The 21659-nt window shown below is 39.2% G+C and overlaps 1 protein-coding gene across 1 annotated transcript in view; it reads right to left on the reverse strand.

Moving 5' to 3' along the window:
• CAMK4 (calcium/calmodulin dependent protein kinase IV) overlaps positions 1–21659 on the reverse strand; it is a 182450-nt gene that overhangs the window by 119718 nt on the left and 41073 nt on the right. The window lies entirely within an intron of this gene.

Raw genomic sequence — 21659 nt, forward strand, 5'->3', positions numbered from 1 at the left:
GTGGAAACCAGGGTATATCTACAAACTAATTCAGGTACTTAAAAATGTTTAGCCATATCAAGAGAAAGTGATGAACACAACCTGACTTGAGGGAGGTGGAGGGACTACACACACAGCCATGTGGCCATGATTTTATCATGGGACACTGGAACATGCACAATATATATGCTCTGGTGTTAATGAGGGTTTAAACCCACTGTACCATCTTTCTTCCCCTAGTAAACCCACACTAGAAGAAGACAACTGATTCAGAGCTAGCTTGAGTAACACCATACCACACTGAAACCAGTAACACTGACAAAAAACCTAGGTTTTTCTGTTTTCCTGGGGAAAGATATTATGCAATTAAAAGCAGCAAACAGAACCATCAGGAGGACCACTCTGATGTTTTTCTAGTAATTACAGGAAAACAGAAGTTTTCAATACAAGCACTACTCTTGAACACCATTTTCCCAGTAAAAGAGAAGTTTACCACTCTTCAGAGTTGACAGCCAGCCTCAAATGCATTCTGCTGCTGCTTGGGAAGGTTAGAAACCCTCTGTATCTCCTTTCAAAGGCAGCAGAAAGTTGAAGTAGGATATAAAGAATGAAAACTGGCTGAGTTCTACAATAGCCTTTCAACTGTGGACATCTGATGCAGATCTGAAAAAATAGTTTAGGTCAGAAGTGGGACATGGTGATGTCATGCAGTTGTACATGTAGACAATGGCTGCACAATGTGGAAAAATATGTCAGTTAGATAAAGAATAAAACACACTCAAAGCAGCCTAATGTTAAACAACCAGAACTAGCATTCCAGGGTATAGAAAAACTAAGTAACACCTGTCCAGCTGTATCTATTAATTTTTCAGATACATAAGCAATAAATTCACTCCAGAGCAGATGTTACTGAGAAATGTTTCTATCTGTTATATACTCACGTTCTTACATGAAACTAGTTACAGGCTATTGCAATTCACTTAGGAGTTTCAGGTCATATATTTCAAATTAACTGCTTCATTTATCCATATTCTTATTTCTGAATAGGACTCCTCAAAGCCATTGTCTCAGTCCCCTTAGGAAAAAAGCCTGGTAACCGAACAACATGCTGCTATCCTACATTTACTCCACCATCTTTGGATTTCCCTCTATGGCTGCATTTAGCCAATTAGAGCACTTTTGAAGTCCCTTGTCTTTCCTAAGCCTTTCTGTAGCAGCATAAACGCAAAATTTATCTACAGGGCAAATTTGCCTTCAGCAGCAGAGTAGGATTAGGACCTAATCGCACGGTGTTGTAGTGTAAGAGTTGTGAAGATGAGTAATTAGAGTATTAAATTCATGCCTTTGTTGCTCCAAAAGTAAAAAGCAAGACACCTTCCTTTAGTGGCATCACTCTTCTAACGTGAGACTACTAAGGCCTTAAAAAAAAAAAATAACAGAAGAGGGAAATGAAAAAGAAATGAGACATGTAGTTGAGATACCTCTTAGCTTTTATAAAAGGTCAAAAAAACCTCTTCATCATAGACCTCACAAATAGCTCCAGCAAGACCTAAGCTTACTGTGGGGGTTGTTTTGCAGTGTCAGGCTGTGATAACAGAAAATTAAGTAGATTTCCTGAATTATTGCCCTAAGGCAAAAACTCTCCTTCTTGTTAAAATACAATTTTGGGGCCAGTCTGTGTCAGGGACACGATTATCTGAATAACTGACTTCCAAGTGCTGTATTATTCTTTCCTTTGAGTTCTTCAGGGAAGTCAAGTTAGACCGACTTCTTAAGAAATGGCATATTGACCTTTTTCAAAGGTAAAACCAAGGTATTTAAACATACATGCACTGCACCTCCAGTGAAAATCACTAATTTCTGACATAGTCCATCTGCTAATCTTTCAGCAGGGTGGGCCTGGCTACAGGCAGAGAAATCAAATGCTGCTGCTACTGCAGAGAGGCTGAGATAGCCTGGCCATATGGTGAAACTCTATAGAGAGAAAGGGAAAGAAATCCTAAAAAGGTCACCCTGACTCAGAAGACCCACATTTCTCTGGCTGATTCATTTGGGTCATGAAATAGCTCTTAGTTTTGGTCACTGGATTGCTCTCAAGCGGTAAGCATGCAGGGCAAATATTACGAAGTTACACTCAGCAAATAGTTCAGTATATTGCAATTCCAAACAACATTCTTGTTATTTGTTGCAAATCCTCCCTCTGCTCTCAAAATAAAGGAAAGAAACAGGGCGGATGGAATTAGGATATTTCCAGTGCATTTATGAGCAGGAAAACTGATGTACATTTACAAATATCCCTTTTGCCAGCCACATGAGAGAAGATGAACTGTATTATTTGTACAGAGGCAGACATTATCGCTTTGTTGAACTCGTCTGAGACCATATTGCCCCTGCTTGGGAACCCACTAATGACTCGCTGAGCTTCCACTCAATGGTTCACTGCCCATGAATTCAAATGAATCAACTTCACAGAGGGACAGTCAAGAGCAGTGCACAAAACAGTGAACTCCAAACGCTGCAAGGAGCCGAACCTGTTCTTCACTCCAGCATGGAAATTAAAACACCTCACCAACATACGAGGACTGGAGGCAGTGCTTTAAAATCTAGGTGCATGATTTTTAGCCAGAGATTCTTTCATCCTACATTAAGAGAAAGCAATGCATGTTACATTGCATCACCAGACTACAACGGGAACAAAAATGCTAGTGTGGGCCACAGGAGGGTGAGAGAACAGAAGAGTACTACTTATGGGAGTAGAAATAGGTGCAATATTCCCAGTCAAAGTGCATTTTTTTTTTACTTATTTCATTTGGACTTTCAAATACTGAATTATTCCCTCCAAAAGGTAATCTAAAGAAAACTTTCCTTCGCTTTGTTTAGTGATAGTGTTTTGCTATTGTCATAATTTCTAGAAATCTGCTTGGCTTCCTGGACATTGGTGTTTATTGCAGCCTACTGTCTCCTAGTAAACATACATGAATTTCTGATGGGGAATGTCCCTTTTCATAGCAGATAACATCTTACAGTCTCACAACCCCTCACGGATAATTCCTCAACCTCTGGTAATTTCCTTATGCCACAGTGTTAAAGTATTGTAAAAGAATATATGTCATGCATAAAAGAGTTTGCTCTGAATGCAGTTTATAATCAGTTATATTATTTCTCTTGCAGGTAAAACAGAATTATCAGCCATATCATATCACCACCTTTCACTTGTATTTGCCCAGTATTTGAAATTCAAAGAAGAAACAGATTGCCAAACCTAGGCTACCCTCAGGACCAGGCAGCAAATCATGCTACCAGAGGCCATGGCACAGCCACGCTGATGTGTCCTTTGATGAATAGAGGATCTCTGAGGCTTAAACACCCACCCATGCTCAGGCACGATGCTGTTCTGTGTGAAAAGCACACCATGCCCACACTGGCTCTTGAGATTACTTGTTCAGACTTGACTCAACCTAGCAAGTAAGTTTTTTACTGTTAAGAAAACTGGGCAAACAGAAGACAACTTTAAAGAAAACTTAGGAGGCATTCAGACAATACTCAGGCAGTATCAAGCTACCAAATGTTTTAATAAGCCATGGATGGCACGAGGGAAAAATGCATGGCATGCTCATTACTATTTACAAGGTAACAGAGATAGCTATTGCGCCTAGCTTCAGGAAAAATGAAAATCTAAACAGAGGAAATCCCAACCATTCAAATCTGAAAAAAGATGTATTTGCTGCTTGTTCAAAGGTGCCACCACAGAGATAAATGATCAGAGTAAGCAACCTTTGATAAGACTGCTAATGCTACTCAGGACCTTAATGAGCTCCAAGCTTGTACGTCAGATTACTATTTCACCACACATATGACATATTTTATATGCAGTTACTGGTAACATTAATTACAGAAGTTATCCGACATTAGTACACTATGGCTTAATACATGTTTTACTTGAATGTATACATTCATTGCAGTCATACTACAATAACATAGGCAGCAAAAGTAATTCCCAGTTATGGGGAAATTCTAGACCCACTTGTTGATTTCTGTGAAATAGCATAGATTGTGAAAGAGGACAGAAAAGACTTCATCATTCTAATTTTATTTTTTAAGGAAACTGTTGTTGGAAAAGACTCTGATTTCCAATGTCTCAACAAATGTGCTTAGCTTCCTGCTGAAACTAACAACTATTGCTAACCTACTAATCAACATAATTTTGTAAATATTAAGAAAAAATAAACCCAAATCACCAAACTTCCCATATAGAATGCCACACAACTAACCACCCCAGTTCCACCTTCACTCCCCTCCTCCCATCAAGGGCCTATGCAATTTTGTAAGAGCATCACATTTTGTTCTTAAAGGAGGAACACAGCATTCAGCATATTTTCTACAGTTATCAGAAAGGTCTAGTGCCAGTGTCATTAACAAAATCAAGAGTTAGCTTGTTTTCTCCCAGTTTGCTCTATTAATCTCCCTGACTAGAATTTAGAGATGTGAAATTATTCCCCTAAGTTTCAAATCTGCTCCTATCAACTGTAATGGTAGAAAGTCAGAGCTTCGTAGTTTGTCCATCAGAGTGAATTTAGTTTGCAAAGAGTTAAGGGTAATTACCCATAAACAAAGATTTATGGGTAATTAGTTTGGGTGCATAGTTTATAGCAGTGTAGTTTGCCCAATAATGAAAAACACTGGCTGTGATAAATGAAAGCCACTTGCCTCTACTAAAGTAAAAGAAAGGAGATTACTAAAAAAAGAAGTCTGGCTTTGTAATTTCATTACTCCATGATCAGAAAGATGCATCCATTAGTCTGAGACAGGAGCGCTGCCCTAAGGGACTGCATTTGTAGAGGAGGGTTAGCTTACGTCAGAAGCACACTCTGCCAGCTCCTAGTGCAGAGAAGAGGAGAGGAGATCGTACAGTGCACTGGTGGGCCGGCCTGGGTGGGGAAGGCATGGGACCATGGCAGGCAGCCTACTGCTTAAGGAAGGACTGGAACTGCAATGCTGCCCCTGCCAACAGCAATGATGAGGGGCAACCTTCCCATCCTGCAGCTACCGCTGTATTAACAATCTCTGAAGGGGACCTTCTTGGCCTTACTGAAAGTTCACTGTCACATGGACCATTTGTAAGCACAATCACCTCAGTTACAGGAACTGCAGAAAATACAGCTAATTACAACACGGTTGTCTATAGCAGGCTCACATTCTTTTGGCTGGAGTAATTTTTTTTTTTTTTTTTTTTTTTTTTTTTTTTGCTTTGGGTTGCCTTTGAAGTTTTGTTTTAGAGGTTTGCTGGGCTTTTTTTTCAATTTATCCTCAAAAACTTAATTTTGTAAGGGCTATTACAAATGAATACAAAGTTATTTTTTGTACTCCACAGTACTGGAAATGGGCAGTACACAGCAGTAATTTGAAAATATTTCCATTTATTCAAATACTCCTGCAATGCTACACAGTACTATAATGAAAATTGCTTTTCTGGTTCCATTTCAGAAATTTATGCGTGAGTCAAAAAAAAAAAAAGGACTCCATAGTTATTTCAAGTAATGTGCATATAATAAAGTGAACATCATATTCCATACAGTAATTGTAAGACAAGTAATATTATTTTAGCCATGACGGTCTAAAATGGAGAGCTTTGCAGGAAGAGGTAATTTCTTATTAAATATACTGTTGTTGAAAAAATCAGACAAACTTTTAGTTCTTTCTTCAACTACTACATCAGTTAACATGATCTGAGGTATGATCAAAATGCCTAAGGTTTCCATGTAAAGACCTTTTCACTGAACACTGGAAAAAGTTTAGTATACAGCAACATTTTCAAAATTGGCTGTCCTACTGATTTTTCAAAGCCTTTACTCTCTAGCACGTCTTAGTCTTAGAACAAACCGACTCTTCACCTTCTCATTGAGTTAAAGGGATTGAACAGGTTATACAATCGGGAAGAATTTGGCCAAAGCACATAAGATGTCAGCCATCAGCACAATGTATTCTGACAGACCAGTTAAAACCTTCACAAGCGTTAACGGAATAGCCTCAAAGTTAGCTGGGCTCTTTTCAGATAAATTTTCTTCCAGCCTAACCTGAAGGAGGATTCTCAAGTGTACCCAGGGAATTAGTTCTCTTCAGAGAGGAAAAAAAGAGTGAAAAGCAAACAATGTCAGTTAAAGGGAATTTAGAAAGATGTGCTATTGCAAAGTAAGACTGGGAGCTGAGACATTAAGTATTAAACTCCTCTGGCTAATTTTAACTCCCCACAATATTTACATCAGCTCTTGTTACCACACAGGACTTTGAGTAATTCTTCCTTATTAACAGACTCATCAGATGCCTCGTTAGCACAGTCTTGCTCTACCTCGGTTTTATCTCCCCATTTGTGTAACAGTCTGGGATGCTAAGAGAAATGCTGAATCTGAATACCTTTTCTGAACCATCAAATTACTTGTCTGACTCAATACAATTTTCTTCTTTCCATCTGAGTCTGTACAAAACCAGTGAGCAAAACTCATCTGATCAAATGTTGGTATTTACTTCCCAGATAATCAACTAAATTCCTTCTGCAGTTAACAGAGAGAAATGGGCAATTCTGGAACATGATTCATTGCATTCTAAGGACGTTTGGAACAGGTCGGGTGAAACATGCCCTGAAAGTGATTTATTTTAACTCTTATCACCAAGGAAGCTTTATAGAGGCAACTATAATAGTAACTGTCTGTGATATAGGAGAAATTACTTCCACCCTTCCTAAGTATTGCCGCCCATATATCAATGACTTGGTGAGTGAAGATCACAGCAGTCTCTTCTGAAGACTCTCAACAGCAGCAGAAACGTCACCATTATGCCTTTCCCTCATGAACCAGAGGCTTTCCACGTCTCTATCAGGGAACAGTGTTTGATACTCTCTTGATATAGCCAATACCAAAAAATTCATGGACCTCTCTATCCTCTGCCTCCCCATGACCTGTCCCAACCAGCACAGACCAACGTGTGTGATAAAATCATGCTGAGAAAGCAGCTACTTTGTGTGGTGGGGCATGCACCAGGGAAGCTCCCCATAGCACACCACCACTCAAAGCAGAAGAAGGAAGAACACAGGGAGGTCAGACCTTTGAAAAAAAAGAGAAGCCGTCCCAGATGGGGAAATGGAGAAGGCCATTTATATGTGTATCTGTATTTATCTATATATCTGGAGATGAGATAGGCAGAGGCGAGATTCTGAGGGAAGCCAAGAAGGGAAGCATGCTGAAGAGAGAAGACAGGCAAACGAAGACAAGGTGGTGAGAGGAGCGGGTGGTTGGGAGCATTCAGAGTGGGCCAGGAGACATGCCAAGTGAAGAGCTGGATAGTAAGAATGGAAGCGAGAAAAAGGACTTTGGAATAGAAGGAGCAGCAAATAGTATGTAGATAGGCTTATGGGTTTAGAGTTTGGGGAAACAGAACATGCAATGACAAAAAAGTACTGGAGAGAACAAAGGCCGCAGAGAAAATGGCAAGCAAAGTTTGAAGGCAACAACTGTATTGCTTTTCAAGCTTAGAAAATGAAGAATAGTACAGGAAAGAATAAAGTGAATTGAAAATAGCTAATAGCTTAAGTCTTTCTTTCTTTCTTCTTTCTTTTTTTTTTCCAGCTTAGCTTAATCATTAATATCTTAGAGAAGATGTAAAACTTGAAAATAAGATTTAACTGTGATGCCAATTTTTTAAAGCTCAATGCAGCATCAAAAGTGGTAAGTGTGAAAAAACAATGCTACAGGCTTGTAGCATTACACCCAATGCTATTTCAAATGTTACACATTCAGCAACCGAGGGAAAAAAAATCCACACAAAATACATCATGTGTGGCACCTGCATCAAGCTAAAGTATCAAACTTCACGCTTGCATGGGAGCATAACTCATGACACCTTCACTAAAATATGGTCTAAATGGGACTGTGCCAGTTGTACACTGCTCTGTTGTGCAACCTAGCAGTCTGTGGTCTGACAGATGCTACTGTGGCTAACATAAAGTGAACAAATTTCTTTAAATCAGACACGCCTGAACAAACCTGAAAAATCACCAACCTTAAAGAACATCTGCCTGCTCTTCATATAAAAGCAAACAAATAAACATATTCTGTAAGCTGAAAAAAATCCCACTTTTAAAGAAGAATGCAAAAAGTAACAATACCAATCTACCTTTAACAGGCTGCCTATAATCTTTCCCCTCAAGCCCATCCTCTTTAATACAACCCTTGTGCTCCCATACATAAATGTAAGTAAAAAATAAACCATTTTAACTTGATCTTCTACTACTAAGAGTAGATTTAGTAAGCAAACTTTGCCCTCTTGCACTGTCTTTACCTACCTACTGTCATTCTGTAAATGTCAGCTTTTTATGCCAACCATATCATTTAGTTTCAAGCACACTTGCAGCATTATCACTTAACATTTAAATAATAAGGGAACTGCTTTTACTATTGGTTTTGTTGTTATTGATCAACTACAGCTTTTCTGCTATGGTAATGAACGAATACATCTTACCGTAGCTATCAGTTACTCATGGCATGATGAGAGGACAGGAGGATCTAATGGTCCTACACAAATCCTGACTGCACACAACAGGGCTTCTACCGGGAATGGCTGGAATAAAGCTATGTAGTCTTCAAATCTTGTTACTTTAAAGAAAAAAAAAAACTGAGTTCATTTTTACAGTAGAAGACTCACTATTGATTGCCATGAATTTTGAAAAATGGCACTGACATTACACAACAACTGGATAAAGCATGACAACTCTCAGTTTTTATGGAGTGCATATACGAAGCACTGGGTAGTTTAATTAAATTCCACTAGTTTAGCAATAAGATGTCCATTCATCACTGAATTGGGTAGGCACTTTTGGAAGTACTTTCAAGCTTTCCTAGCAGGCCAACTGTGGATGTCACGACTGAAACACAGTAAGCAACAAGTCTAGTGAGGGTTCTGCCATTTGTAACAGTAAAATGTACACTGCACATGCTAACAAGTTTATTGAATGGTGCTAGGAACAGCTTGTCCAGAACTCAGTGACAGGTAAAGGACATTGTACCTTTTTCTACCACTGGATTTGAAGAGAGATACCTGTACCAGCTTGCTTACTCCTTTTACTCTGTGAGTTATAAAAATCTGTAACATTCTAGTAAATGTACGGGGTTTTTTTAAAGTCTGCTGGTTCGAGAAGCTCATTACACAAGGGAACAGTGGCTACAGCAACAGTATTATAGCTGATTTCTAAATACCCAGCATCTGCACCAAATGGGTAAAGTGATGTAACACTGACATGAAAAAAATGTACTTTTTAGGAGAAAGGAAAGAAAAAAAAGAAAAGGAAAGAAATTCCAGAAAATCAATGTCGTAAATACTTCAAAAAACCCCTAAGTAAAAGGGAAGTGATTTTGAAATACTAGATCTGAAATACCTATACAATCATACACCACATCACCAGTACTATCTGAACAGAGAACTGCAAAGTGACAAAAGGGCAGTATTTTCTCTTTCTAGTTGCTTTATTAATGCAGCGTGATGACAAGTAGGATGTTTATAGCAAAATTATCTGTTTGTATTGTTTTCCCCTACCCTTGTGTTTTCAAAACCAAAGATATTATAACCTTGCTCAAAAGCACGATGAATCCACTATCTCCAGTTATTTCATTAATGGATGACCTGAGGAGAATATACTGAGTATCCAGCACTTGTGCTGAGAGAGAGAGAGAGAGAGAGAGAGAGAGAGAGAGAGAGAGAGAGAGAGAGAGAGAGAGAGAGAGAACATATGTTTAGCTTTAAGCACAAAATTGCAAAACCACACTTTGATCTTCCATATTATTTTGCAGTAACTTCTTACTGCTAGTATGTCTTCTAAGATACCTGTGATTACAGCTAACTGGGAACACTTTAACTGCTAAAATTTACTGGACAAATCAAGCTGTATCAGCAAGCCATTTGAATAGATTCCTGACCATCTTTGTTCATTGTAGGTTAACACAACATACTAGTAGAGCTGATAAAGAGCACAAATACCCAATTTCAAAAGCAGGACAGAAAACTATTGTTTGTTAAACATCAAGAACTAAACCTAGATAAACCTAATCTGGTTTTAGAAGAACAGATTTGCATATATAAAATTAGTCTGTTAAGATACTAACAGAAATTGCAACCTGTTGCACAGAAACCTTCAAAATTACTCCACCTTTTCCTCAACCATGTATTACAATTTACAATAGATCAAAAATAGGAATTTATATACAACGTAATTCATGGCGTATGTTCTTGTTACACTTCCTAAGTTCCATGCAACCAGCTTCTGGGAAAAGGAGATGACCTGTGTTTTTTTTCTGAAAAACAATCTATCTTACTTCCTTAGCTCTAGTTATCCCAGAAGTGCTGCAAGACAAAGCTTTCTATTTGAGCAACATACCCTCTTCCCCAAGCTAGATAAGGAGAAAAATATCAGAATTCTTTAAAATGCTTTCAGTGTACACATCACTTTATCAGGTACGTATGAATCAACTAATAAATACTACCACTAGTATTTGGGGTTTTATACTCAGCTTGTGGGTAAGCCTTTGTTGCCTGAATAGACACAGGATTATTTTGCCAGCCACTTAATTCTTTTCTGTAAGTGAATTCACAGACTTGAGTCAACTCCTCAGTTCTCTCCATGTACTACTTGCAAGGAAAAAAGCATTTTATTTTTACCAAACTTCTATTTTCCAAACCACTTTCTCTTAGGAACAAATACTCTTTTAAGAAGTTTTTGTTATTAAACTGATGTGTGAAAAAGGCTACAGAAAAGATTTTCTTAGAGTGCACACTTTCGCTGCTTACCAAATTCCTCATAACCATTACAATAAAACATAAAAGGATGGCAAGACATCAGCCATTTAAGAAATTAATGGATTAGCGAAATTTTGATATGAATACCTGTGTTTGCTTTCCATATAGGAAAGCAGCCTTGTTATATTTCTTTCTTATATGTATAACAGGTATCCTTTAAATATTTCCGGCCTTCTTCAAATTTGACACCTAGCCATTTAAATGCACGTCTCTGTCTTTAGTAAATCATCAGGACTGAAGAGGTTAGTTGTCAGAATGTTTTCCCTGTCATTTTGGGGTCCATTTTAAAAGAAAACAGTGTTCTACATGATAATCAATTGTACCCAATTGTCTTATTCATGTTTTTCTCATTACAACAACAAAAGGTATTTAACTTGAATTACAGTAGCTGCCATTTCAAAGGGTTTCTCTTACAACCATTCTCTTATATTTGAGAGCAGAAGTGAACCAGATCATCAGAAAGCATTTTTTTAATTAATGCTGTTCACCACTCATTAGGTGACTGATTAGACTCTGAAACCTTTTATCTACCATGTTTTAAATTCTGTGCATGTCTCAGGCAGACACGCGGGGGTTTTAGGTGAAAATTCCAGGAGGGACAGAGACTTATGTGGGTTGGCAGAACACCATGAAAATTTGGATGGATGAACTCCCCAACCTCACACGACGTCTCTGCTTCAGACAAGAATTTGCAAAACAATTGGAAAATGTTTCTGAAATGGTAAGCAACAAATTAATGAATTTAGGAGATGTGGCATACATTTTCCATTTTTCTCTGCACTGTGTAGATTGAAAGAAAACTGAGAATCCAGCACTTGGCCCTGCATTTTTAAATTAAATCCAAGCGTGTGTTTCTGATCATTCTTCAGTCACAAGGATCCTGAGACTCCAAAATAAATACCTATATTTTAATCATGCTAAGGGGGTAATAAAAATGACCACCCTTCCAATGCATCATTTACATTCCAGTACAACACAAAACTTTTTTTTCCAAAAAAATATTTGAGGTTCTCTCATCTTTCACTGAACTCTATTTATTATTACAATTTCATGTTGATGCCATCAGGCAGACAAGAAATAAAGGGCGTTAATATTTTAATTTAGTGACTGATATGAATCATTAACTCTGTTTCAAACATAGTATATTCATAAAAAGTAGAGTGAATCCTTATTTAGATTGCTTCCATTTCTTACAACTGATTCTAACTGTGAAGCAACTCATTAGCTGTGGCCTGAGTTCTGCTGTCTTTTCAGGAGAACGTCAAATGTTTCTTTTGTTTCTATATACTCTGCAATTCTGGAAGCTTTTTCTAGGTCAGTAACAAAGAAAATTAAATATCTTGGCATTGGTAGAAAGCTGCCATTTATTTTCAGGCTATATTTTCCCTTAAATAGTGCTACCTAACAAAGAAGAAATAGACCTCTACTGTTGCTTAAGGTCTGTGCCTTACAGTAACTCTCATTCACTGGAAATACAAGCATACCTTCAACTATGTTAGCTTCAGTCATGTCAGTAATAGCTTTTTTGCACTAATTTTTGCAGTATTTCCATAGCGACTCTTTACTCTCAGAACCTAAAAGTTTTACTCCAATTATTTATGTACAAATACTGTGTTAATTGCATATATGTCATTAAAAGGCATTTATCATCCATCATTTCAAATACAAAGTTCCAAGATATTTTACTGATGTGCTAAACATATCTTACTCTCTGTTTTTATATTTTTGAAGTCCTAAACATTTCTGCATGCACCTTATGTTTGTCCAGCAACCAAACAGAAGTGACTGAGACATAGTTATATTCTTTTTTGTTTGTTTTTGTTTTGCTAAAGGCTTTTTTTTTTTTTTAACTTTGTCTTACAGGAGGAAACACCTGCCCAGAAACTATTCTCATCAGCAAGACCAGTTCTTCAAAAATAGGAGAAATCAAAGCTCAAGGTCAGTGAAGAAGGAGGTGCTCCAGCCACCAGAGCAGAGATTCCCCTGCAGCCCGTGGGGAAGTCCATGGTGAGGCAGGCTGTCCCCCTGCAGTCCATGGAGGTCCACGGTGGAGCAGATATCCACCTACAGCCTGGGGAGGACCCCACGCTGGAGCAGGTGGGTGCCTGAAGGAGGCTGTGACCCCGTGGGAAGCCCGCGCTGGAGCAGACTCCTGCAGGACCTGTGGCCCCGTGGAGAGAGGAGCCCACGCAGAAGCAGGTTTTCTGGCAGGACTTGTGACCCCACGGACGCTGTCTGGATGCTGGAGCAGTATGTGCCTGAAGGACTGCAGCCCACGGAAGGGACCCACACTGGAGCAGTTTGGGAAGAAGTGTAGCTCATGGGAAGGGCTTGTGTTGGAGAAGTTTGTGGAGGACTGTCTCCTGTGGGAAGGAACCCACACTGGAGCAGGGGAAGAATGAGAGGAGGAAGAAGCAGCAGAGACAACATGTGATGAACTGACCGCAACCCTTTGAGTTGAACCTTGGAAGATGGGAGGGCTGGTGGGAGGTGTTTTTTAGATTTGTTCACCATCATACTCTGCTATGAATTGGCAATATATAAAATTAATTTCCCCAAGTCAAGTTTCTTTTGCTTGTGATGGTAACTGGTAAGTGATCTCCCTGTCCTCATCCTGACCCACAAGCTTTTAATCATATTTTATTTTCCCACATCCTGTTGAGGAGGGAGAGAGATAGAGCAGCTTGGTGGGCACCTGGCCCCTAGTCAATGTCAACTCACCCATCTTCAAAGGCTGGTTTTCAGTTTCTACACCATGGGTAAGAAAGAATCATCTGAGATCAATCTGGGATCTAGTTCAAAATCCAAGGCGTATAAACTGACTGCAATTACATTTAGGTCAGAAATTAGGCAGATTTAACCACCAGGGGAATCAGGTTTTGATCAAGCTTCTAACAGAAACAAATGGCACAAAAAACTGACCCCATTTTAAAATGGAACAGGACTGACATATGAAAAGGGTCATAAAATGAGACTGCAAAAAATGGTAGAGTATTGGACTGAGACACAGGAAGTGTTTTCCAGAACAAATGTTTTAGCACTTCTTTTATGAAATAGTTTATTGCTCCAGATGACAGCTGACGCACAAAAGACTGAGATTCAGGTTTGGAAATTAGTCTTGTATTTGAAGTTAGAAAGGCTTGGGAGCTTCACTTCAGTTGTGGAAGTCGAAACTTCTATCTTGATGTTACAGGAAGATCCGGAGAAGATGGGACAATCCTAAATCTCCAATCACACAAATGCTTTTCAGGAGGGAATATGGAAAAGTCAGCCAGAACTGTTAACTGTAAGCACACACTTATTAACTTTAATAGCTCTAGAAATAAAGAGTCCATGGTGACATTTACTCTTTTAAAGATGGAACATAAGAATGGGTTTCAAGAGACTTTCCTTTAACTTAGAATTGAAGCTGCTGAATAATATGTCAGAGGTCCCTTGCAACTGAATTTTAACATTAAGTTAAATTGTCCAAATGAGCCACCATGTTAGATGAAAAATGTGGCTTGGAGTCTATCACCTTTGCTCCTTTCTCCATCAGCTCCTCCTGCAGTCCTAAGGCCAGAGGAGCTCAGTGAAATCAAGTGCTCATAATATACTACTATGAGTAAGGAAAAACGAAACTCAGAAAGTGAAAACTGAGCATGGGCAATGGCTTTATGATAAAATCCATTTTATACTATTGTTCCTGTTCTTCCTTTCTTCTAACATTTATTTGTTTCACAAAATACTGCCTTATGCCTATTGCCTTAGTACCTACAGCCTTTGTTGTGCATGCTGTCTTCCATCTCACAAAAGCAGCAAAACACATTATTTTCAAATTCCCTCGTCTATGGCGGTCATTATAAAACCCCAAAACCAAAAAGAGCAGCAACACAACAGGAAAATATATGAGCAGGACTATTGCTGACCAGCAGAAACGCAGAACTTCTTACATTGATTACACAAGCCACAACTGTTTGCTTTGTTGTTTTTTTTCCTGAAACACATTAGGGAGATCCCAGCTGACTTCCTGTATTCAGAGCTCATGGCCTCAAGCCACCCACACTCTGCCTGCTTAATCTATGTGCCTGTGGGTTCTGTCTTTCCAGTGGACAGAAAGTTTCCTGGGGAGCAGAGACTGTCTTCCTTGTTACATATCATTTTTTACAGCATTAATGTTCTTGGATTTCTGCTATACACATCAATGTAAAGTAAAAGCCACGTAAATAATTACACCCATGAAAGGCAAAATAAGATATTCCCATCCAAGCATGAAATTTGACTAAAGACTATCTTGAGGTAAGATTTTTCATTCCAGTTCAAAGAAACCCCTCTTCTCCATTCCTTTTCCATTGCAGAATATTTTATTTCCACCTTTCTAGGAGATACTCCATAGTTCCGTCATGTTATTGAATTAAACAAAGGAAAGCCTTGGTGAAACTCCATGACCTATCTTACACAGATGGCTAGATTCAAATAGTACATTGACACTTTATGACCTTAAAAACACAGTGAATCTCTCTTACTGCTAAAAGAAATCATAACATTTATTTCTCACACATACCTAAGCTTTATATAATCATCTTGGATGCTAACAGAGCTTGCAAACAAAATACAATACAGACATGCTCAGATATAAATTCTGACTTGATGTTTATGTAAAATATAAATCTGTTCAGATATGCTGAGTTCCACAGGCACATATCATCATTTAAACTCTCTGGCTACATTTCACATGCAATACTACAATTTGAAACCGCGAACACCCTACAGAATTCTGTTCAGCTCTTCGAACTTGTGTAGCCAAGAGAAAAAAATTTGATTTTGGGGGTGAAAAAATGCTATTGACTGAGGACAGTATTAAAGTCACTGTTAAGATGCATTGTGAAATGTAGTGGCACGTCACATCCTTATTTTGAAAGCAAGATACATTCAAGACTGGATTAAATGACACTTAGGAAGCAACATTCCTATATTCCCACTGAGAACACCAAGCAATGAAAGACAGAACCAGCTTTAATACCTACTTGTTACTGCTTTGCTAACTGGTCGGGTAGTTTCTCCATTCCTCCATGTGGTCAGTCATTGTAGTTTCAATCATACATAGCATTCCTACTTTATTTCAGATGTGTTTTTCAGTCCGTAACACATCATGTGCACTTACATCACTAGGTAAAAGCTGTGGCTACACCAGACAACTTTTGTTTGGGCAAAACGTTTCCCTGAATTTACAAATATGTGTGGCACAACCGGTTGAAGCAAAACAAACAGCAACAATAGCATTCTCTTGCCATAATGTATCCCTCAAACGTGTTATGACTTATTCCCTGAATCAGTAACAACTAAAAATTAATATTCTTTCACCTCATTTTTCCGTAATAGAGATAGGGACTGTTTTAATTTGCTGTTTCAATGTTTTTGTCTTCTTTCCATCTTACAAAATTTTAAAATTCTCATAAAGAGCATATTTCTACAAACTTGAATTGTTCAAATGTGACAGTCTCTCAGCCCTGGACAATATATCTTGACCAAGAAAACTACCAACTATAACGCAGAACTAGGTAAAGGATTCTGATTCAGTCAGGTGTTCAGTAGATTAGTTTAACTACAGGGGAACTGCTTCAAATATGAGTGAGAAATAAACATAATTTTAAAAAAACCCTCAAACCGATAATAATTCTTCCGGGGGAGATGCAAAGCCTAATATGGCTTTGGGGATAAGGGCTGCTGGCATGCGGGTCTAGGCATCCTGGGCTGCATTAGGACAAGTATTGCCAGCAGGTCAAGGGAGGTAGAACATCCTCTCTTTTCAGTGCTGGTGAGACACATATGAAATTCTGGGTCTAGTTCTGTCATCCTATCAAAGCCATGAACTTACTGGTGTGAGTCCAGCAAAGAAGATGACTTAGTCCAGCCCAGAAGATGATTTAGGCATTGGAGTATATGACATTCAAAGAGGCTGAGAGAGCCGGGACTGTTCAGCATGGACAAGAGACGGCTCACGAGGATCTCGTCAACGTATGTGAATACATGATTGGGGTGGAAGTAGGGTAGCAAGGAAGACAGACCCAGACTCTTGTCAGTGTTTCCCAGTAACAGGACAAAAAGCAGTTGATATAACATGAAATACAGAAAATACCATTTAAATGTAAGAAAAAAAAAAAAATTCACCGTGAAGTTGCTCAAACACTAGGACAGGTTGCCTAGAGAGATTACTGGAGTTTCCATCCTTGGAGATACTCAAAAGCCATCTGGACATGGTGCAGCAGCTACCTGTTGTAGCTGCACCTGCTTTGAGCACAGTGGTAGTACTAATGATCTTCAGAGGTCCCTGCCAGCTTCAGCCACTCTGCAATTGTGCGATCCACAGTTGTTAGCATGTTCTTAACTTCATGAAACTCTTGTCTGTTGTATTTGTCTCAGTAGAACCACTAAACTCTAGTCCAAAGGAGTCAATATTTTCTGGATGCAAGTGGAGTTATGTTATAAAATCTTTCCTCTGATTCCTCAATATTTTCTTATCACTTTCTAGCCTGGAGACCTGCTATGAAATGCTCTTGACTGGTAATTGACTTTTAAAGAGAAACTCCCTAGACAGCTTCTGTGAGATAGCATCAGAGCTCCTGATTTGGAGGGAGTAACTTTTATGATGCTGTTTGAATGGAGGAATCTACTTTTTAAATAGATCATCTTTCAAATTCATAGCCTCTCTCCTATTCCCACTTAGTTTCTAGTAAAGTCAAGTCCAGCTTACTATCATTATCAGAAATCAATTTCAGTCAGGTTTTTTATCAAAACTATCCAACACACTTAATAAGGAGCAAATCGGGTAGCCTCTGAGACAGATAGGATGCATCCTTCTCTTCATTTTCTAAAATTTAGGGAGTAGGCAATAAATGATGATTTGTTAAATTTCTGGTTGACGTGCATCATCACAAGAAACACAAGTGAGAAAAAGGAATGGTTAGATTGTGTAAGTCTTTGAGATTCATTTTTAGTAAGAGTTCATTTTTTTAATAGGGCTCCACGAGTAAGAACATGGCATTCTGAAGCCAGAGGCTCAGCTATCACTTCATTGAAGTCCATGAAGTTAAGTAACCTCACCTAAGCTGAAGTTTTGATTCATCAAACCTAATTTTTAATTTATTTAATGTTTTCCATTGAAGTTTAGCTCTCATGGGGCACAACAGACTGAAAAAGCAGAAGAATATGCAACCAAAAGCAGCAGCTGATTAGCACTTTCAAACACTCCCAGAGCTCAGCAGGATTTAATTAAGAAGTTAACGTTAGAAGACTTATTCCACATTGCCAGTTCTTCAAACCAACTACTTTCCAGCCACTTTGTAAAGCTTTAAAGAACTCTAAATTTCTTTTACAAAGAAGATGTGATTGTACATCTATCAGTGACTAATGATAGTATACGGACAAAATATGATTAATAACTTATTTTTGGAGATGCTAAATGCTTTCATGGGTATTGCATATCAATATTCCACAAGTTCACATCACCCATGGGATTTTAAAGGTTCAAAACATCTTTCTATTTTTTCTCAAAAATCTATCTATACTTTTTAATCATGAGTAGATCTGACAATACATTTTGGCCAACACCTTCTAACACAATGTACTGGGTTTGTGTGGTGGGGTTTTGGTAGCAGGGGAGGGGTCTGCAGGGGTGGCTCCTGTGAGAAGCTGCTAGAAGCTTCCCCGGCTCCATGTCGGACCTGCTGCTGGCCCAGGCCGAGCCCATCAGCAACAGTGGTAGCACCTCTGGGAGAACAGATTTGAGAAGGGAAACTGGTAGTGAGTAGTGGGATTGGAACGTGAGAGGAGCCCCTCTGCAGACACCGAGGTCAGTGAGGAAGGAGGGGGAGGAGGTGTGCCAGAGGAGGGGATGCCCCTGCAGCCCGTGGTGAGACGGCAGGCTGTCCCCCCCAGCCCATGGAGGGGAGCGGGGGAGCAGATGCCCACCTGCAGCCCGGGGAGGACCCCACATCGGAGCAGGTGGGTGCCTCTGAAGATGGCTGTGACTCCATGGGAAAGCCTGTGCTGGAGCAGCCTCTGACTGAAGGACTGCAGCCCATGAAAAGGACCCCATGCTGGAGCAGGGTATGAGTGAGGAGTCCTCCCCCTGAGGAGGATGGAGCGGCAGAGACAACGTGTGATGAACTGACCCCAACCCCCATTCCCCATCCCCCTGCGCTGCTGGGGGGAGGAGGTGGAGAAAATTCAGAGTGGAGTTGAGCCGGGAAGGAGGGAGGGGTGGGGGAAAGTCTTTTAAGATTTGTTTTTACTTCTTATTATCCTGTTTTGATTTGATTAGTAACAAATTGATTTTGTTTTTTTTCCCCCAAGTAGAGTGTTTTTTGCCCATGACCACAATTGGTGAGCGATCCCTCCCTGTCCTTGTCTCGATCCATAAGCCTTTTGTTGTATTTTCTCCTCCTGGGGGCAGGGAGTGCATGAACAGCCTCATGGTGCTTTGTTGCTGGCTGGGCTTAAAGCACGACACATGATGACATGAAACAAATGTATAACAGAAAGTTAATACATATTTTGGCAATCAGACAGATTCGGCTTAGCAACCACTCAAGGCACAGAAAACATGGTCCTGGCCAGGATTAAGATTGTATGAACTCATTGTACATTTAAGTCGACCATGGGTCAACCTGCGCTGCATCAGATCACAAAACTGCAATGCAGTATTTAGAGAAGAGATGCATTCACAGGAAAACTTGACGGTTTTAAGCAGCAGAAACCAGACAATACAGAGAGCCATGGAGTTAATTATCATGTTCTGCAGTTTCAAAAGCTGTGAACAGCAATATTTTGCAAGGATCCAAACTACCATGGCAGCCTGCACAAAAAAAGAAAAAAAAAAAAATCAACAACAGCCAACAGTGTGCAAAATCATCATAGCAAAAAAAAAAAAAAATCTCAGAAATCAACTTCAATTTTTATAAAATGCAACTTTTACGGAAATGACATCATCAGGTAGTCACAAAAATGAGAATGGCAAGGGTATGATACTTCCCACCAACAGGATGTGGTTTAACTTAAATTTCCCTCAAGACTATTTTTATCCAGTGAGTTTGTCTGAGAAGGAAGATACTTGACATTTTATTGTTTTATTTCTGATTCATCTATCACAGATCTGCACACACAGAGATAGTAATAGATAATTAAAAACACTGAGGAAATAAACAAATCAGATATACTTTGGATTGTAATACAAACCAGTAATGCTCCTTCGATTTTCTTTCAGGGTTATGCAAATACAAATGTGCTGGCATCAGAAATAGTTGTGTCAACCTAGCAGTTGATAAGTCGCAAAAGGGAGATTAGAAGAAACAATATGTATCCTACAATGGAAAAAATGAAAATTATTTGAATGCATAGACAGGTGTTAATCAAGAGTAGAGCAACTGATACTGCAAGTTGTCAGCGTGCAAGAATAAAATAAACATTCAGGGGAGAAGCACATACAAGACCTCCCAGATGCAAAGTAAACTTGAAAAAGAACAGAACTCACCTCAATTTCAGAGTCACACATTAATATTCATGGGGGCATGGACTAAACCCAAACTACAATGGTAATGATCAAATTCTTTTCCTCTCAACTGCTGCCCTAGCTTGCCAATAAAAGTTTTTGTTCAGATCCCAATACACAGACATTCAGATCACAAAGTTTCTGCCACATAAGTGCTGTAAATAACTAGTTTAGAATGACATAAACAACTTTGAACACTAAATTTCTCTGTCAACACTTTGAGATTTCCTCTCTGTATTATATGCATATGCAAAAGCAAGAAGCATTTAGTGTTGATGCTATGGGTACTTGAAGGATTTCACACCTCTAGGATGATTTTCCCATTTTTACTGCTAGGAAAAGGCAAAATGGGACTTAGTTTGATGTGTAAAAATATATTTCTGAAGATAAGGTGCTTTTAATCTTCCAGTACCCAGTGTATTGGATCTGGAAACAGTAATTGACTTTGCTGCTGCCAGATGAAATGGAACATTTGGACATCAGCAATGTTTGCAATCAGATAAGCATTACAGAAAGAAAGCAGATTTTATTCCAGTGAGTGCTCTGAAAATATTAGCTCTGAGTGAAAATGGAGAGAGGTAAGGACTCCAGTGGACAAAGAGGAGCTCCAAAGCCATCTCACATTGCTACCGTTTGTGTAAGAACGCCTTGCTATATTTTGCTTAACAGTTAAGAAGAACATGTGAAAAATCTGTCTCTAACCTCAAGCCCACTCAAACCGACCTCAGATTTAAGATGCAAGATGGCGTGTGAAGTTAGAAGGAAGAATTGTACAGCTGAGAAGCCAATCTGGAACGCTCCTTCTCAGCTGGCAGCCCCTCTTTCAGACTTCTTTCCCCAAATACACTAAAAGCTACAATAGTGCCATGAACTTCAGGGGTAGTTGATTTTGTCCTCACTTTATCATCACTTACGGTCCTGAGGGTCTTGTCAAAGGTAATTTGTTTCCATACATTCTAACCCTGAAAGCAACAAGAGTGTTGTTATTTGTATTACTACATACATAGTGCCTTACACTGCCATGGTTAAAATCTTTTGAACGCATACTGCCTATCTGCAGTTCGACAGTCCCTACTCCACGGGGGGTGAATTTACCCAGCCAATGTGTAGTGGGCCACTGCAGAAGACACTGTAATGAGGACATAGTCATTTCAAACTGAATCTAGGCAGAGTTTAACCATAAGCCTTGGTTGTGGAGATCCATGTGTTAAGCACAAGTGACTGCTATAACCTTAGCACATACCCTGGCATTAGTATGCACTGACTTCAGCAATGCTACTTGTATGTACTGCTTGTAAGAGTATGTTCCCAT

The sequence above is a fragment of the Aquila chrysaetos genome, chromosome Z (assembly GCF_900496995.4).
Source record: "Aquila chrysaetos chrysaetos chromosome Z, bAquChr1.4, whole genome shotgun sequence".
Lineage (NCBI taxonomy): Eukaryota > Metazoa > Chordata > Aves > Accipitriformes > Accipitridae > Aquila > Aquila chrysaetos.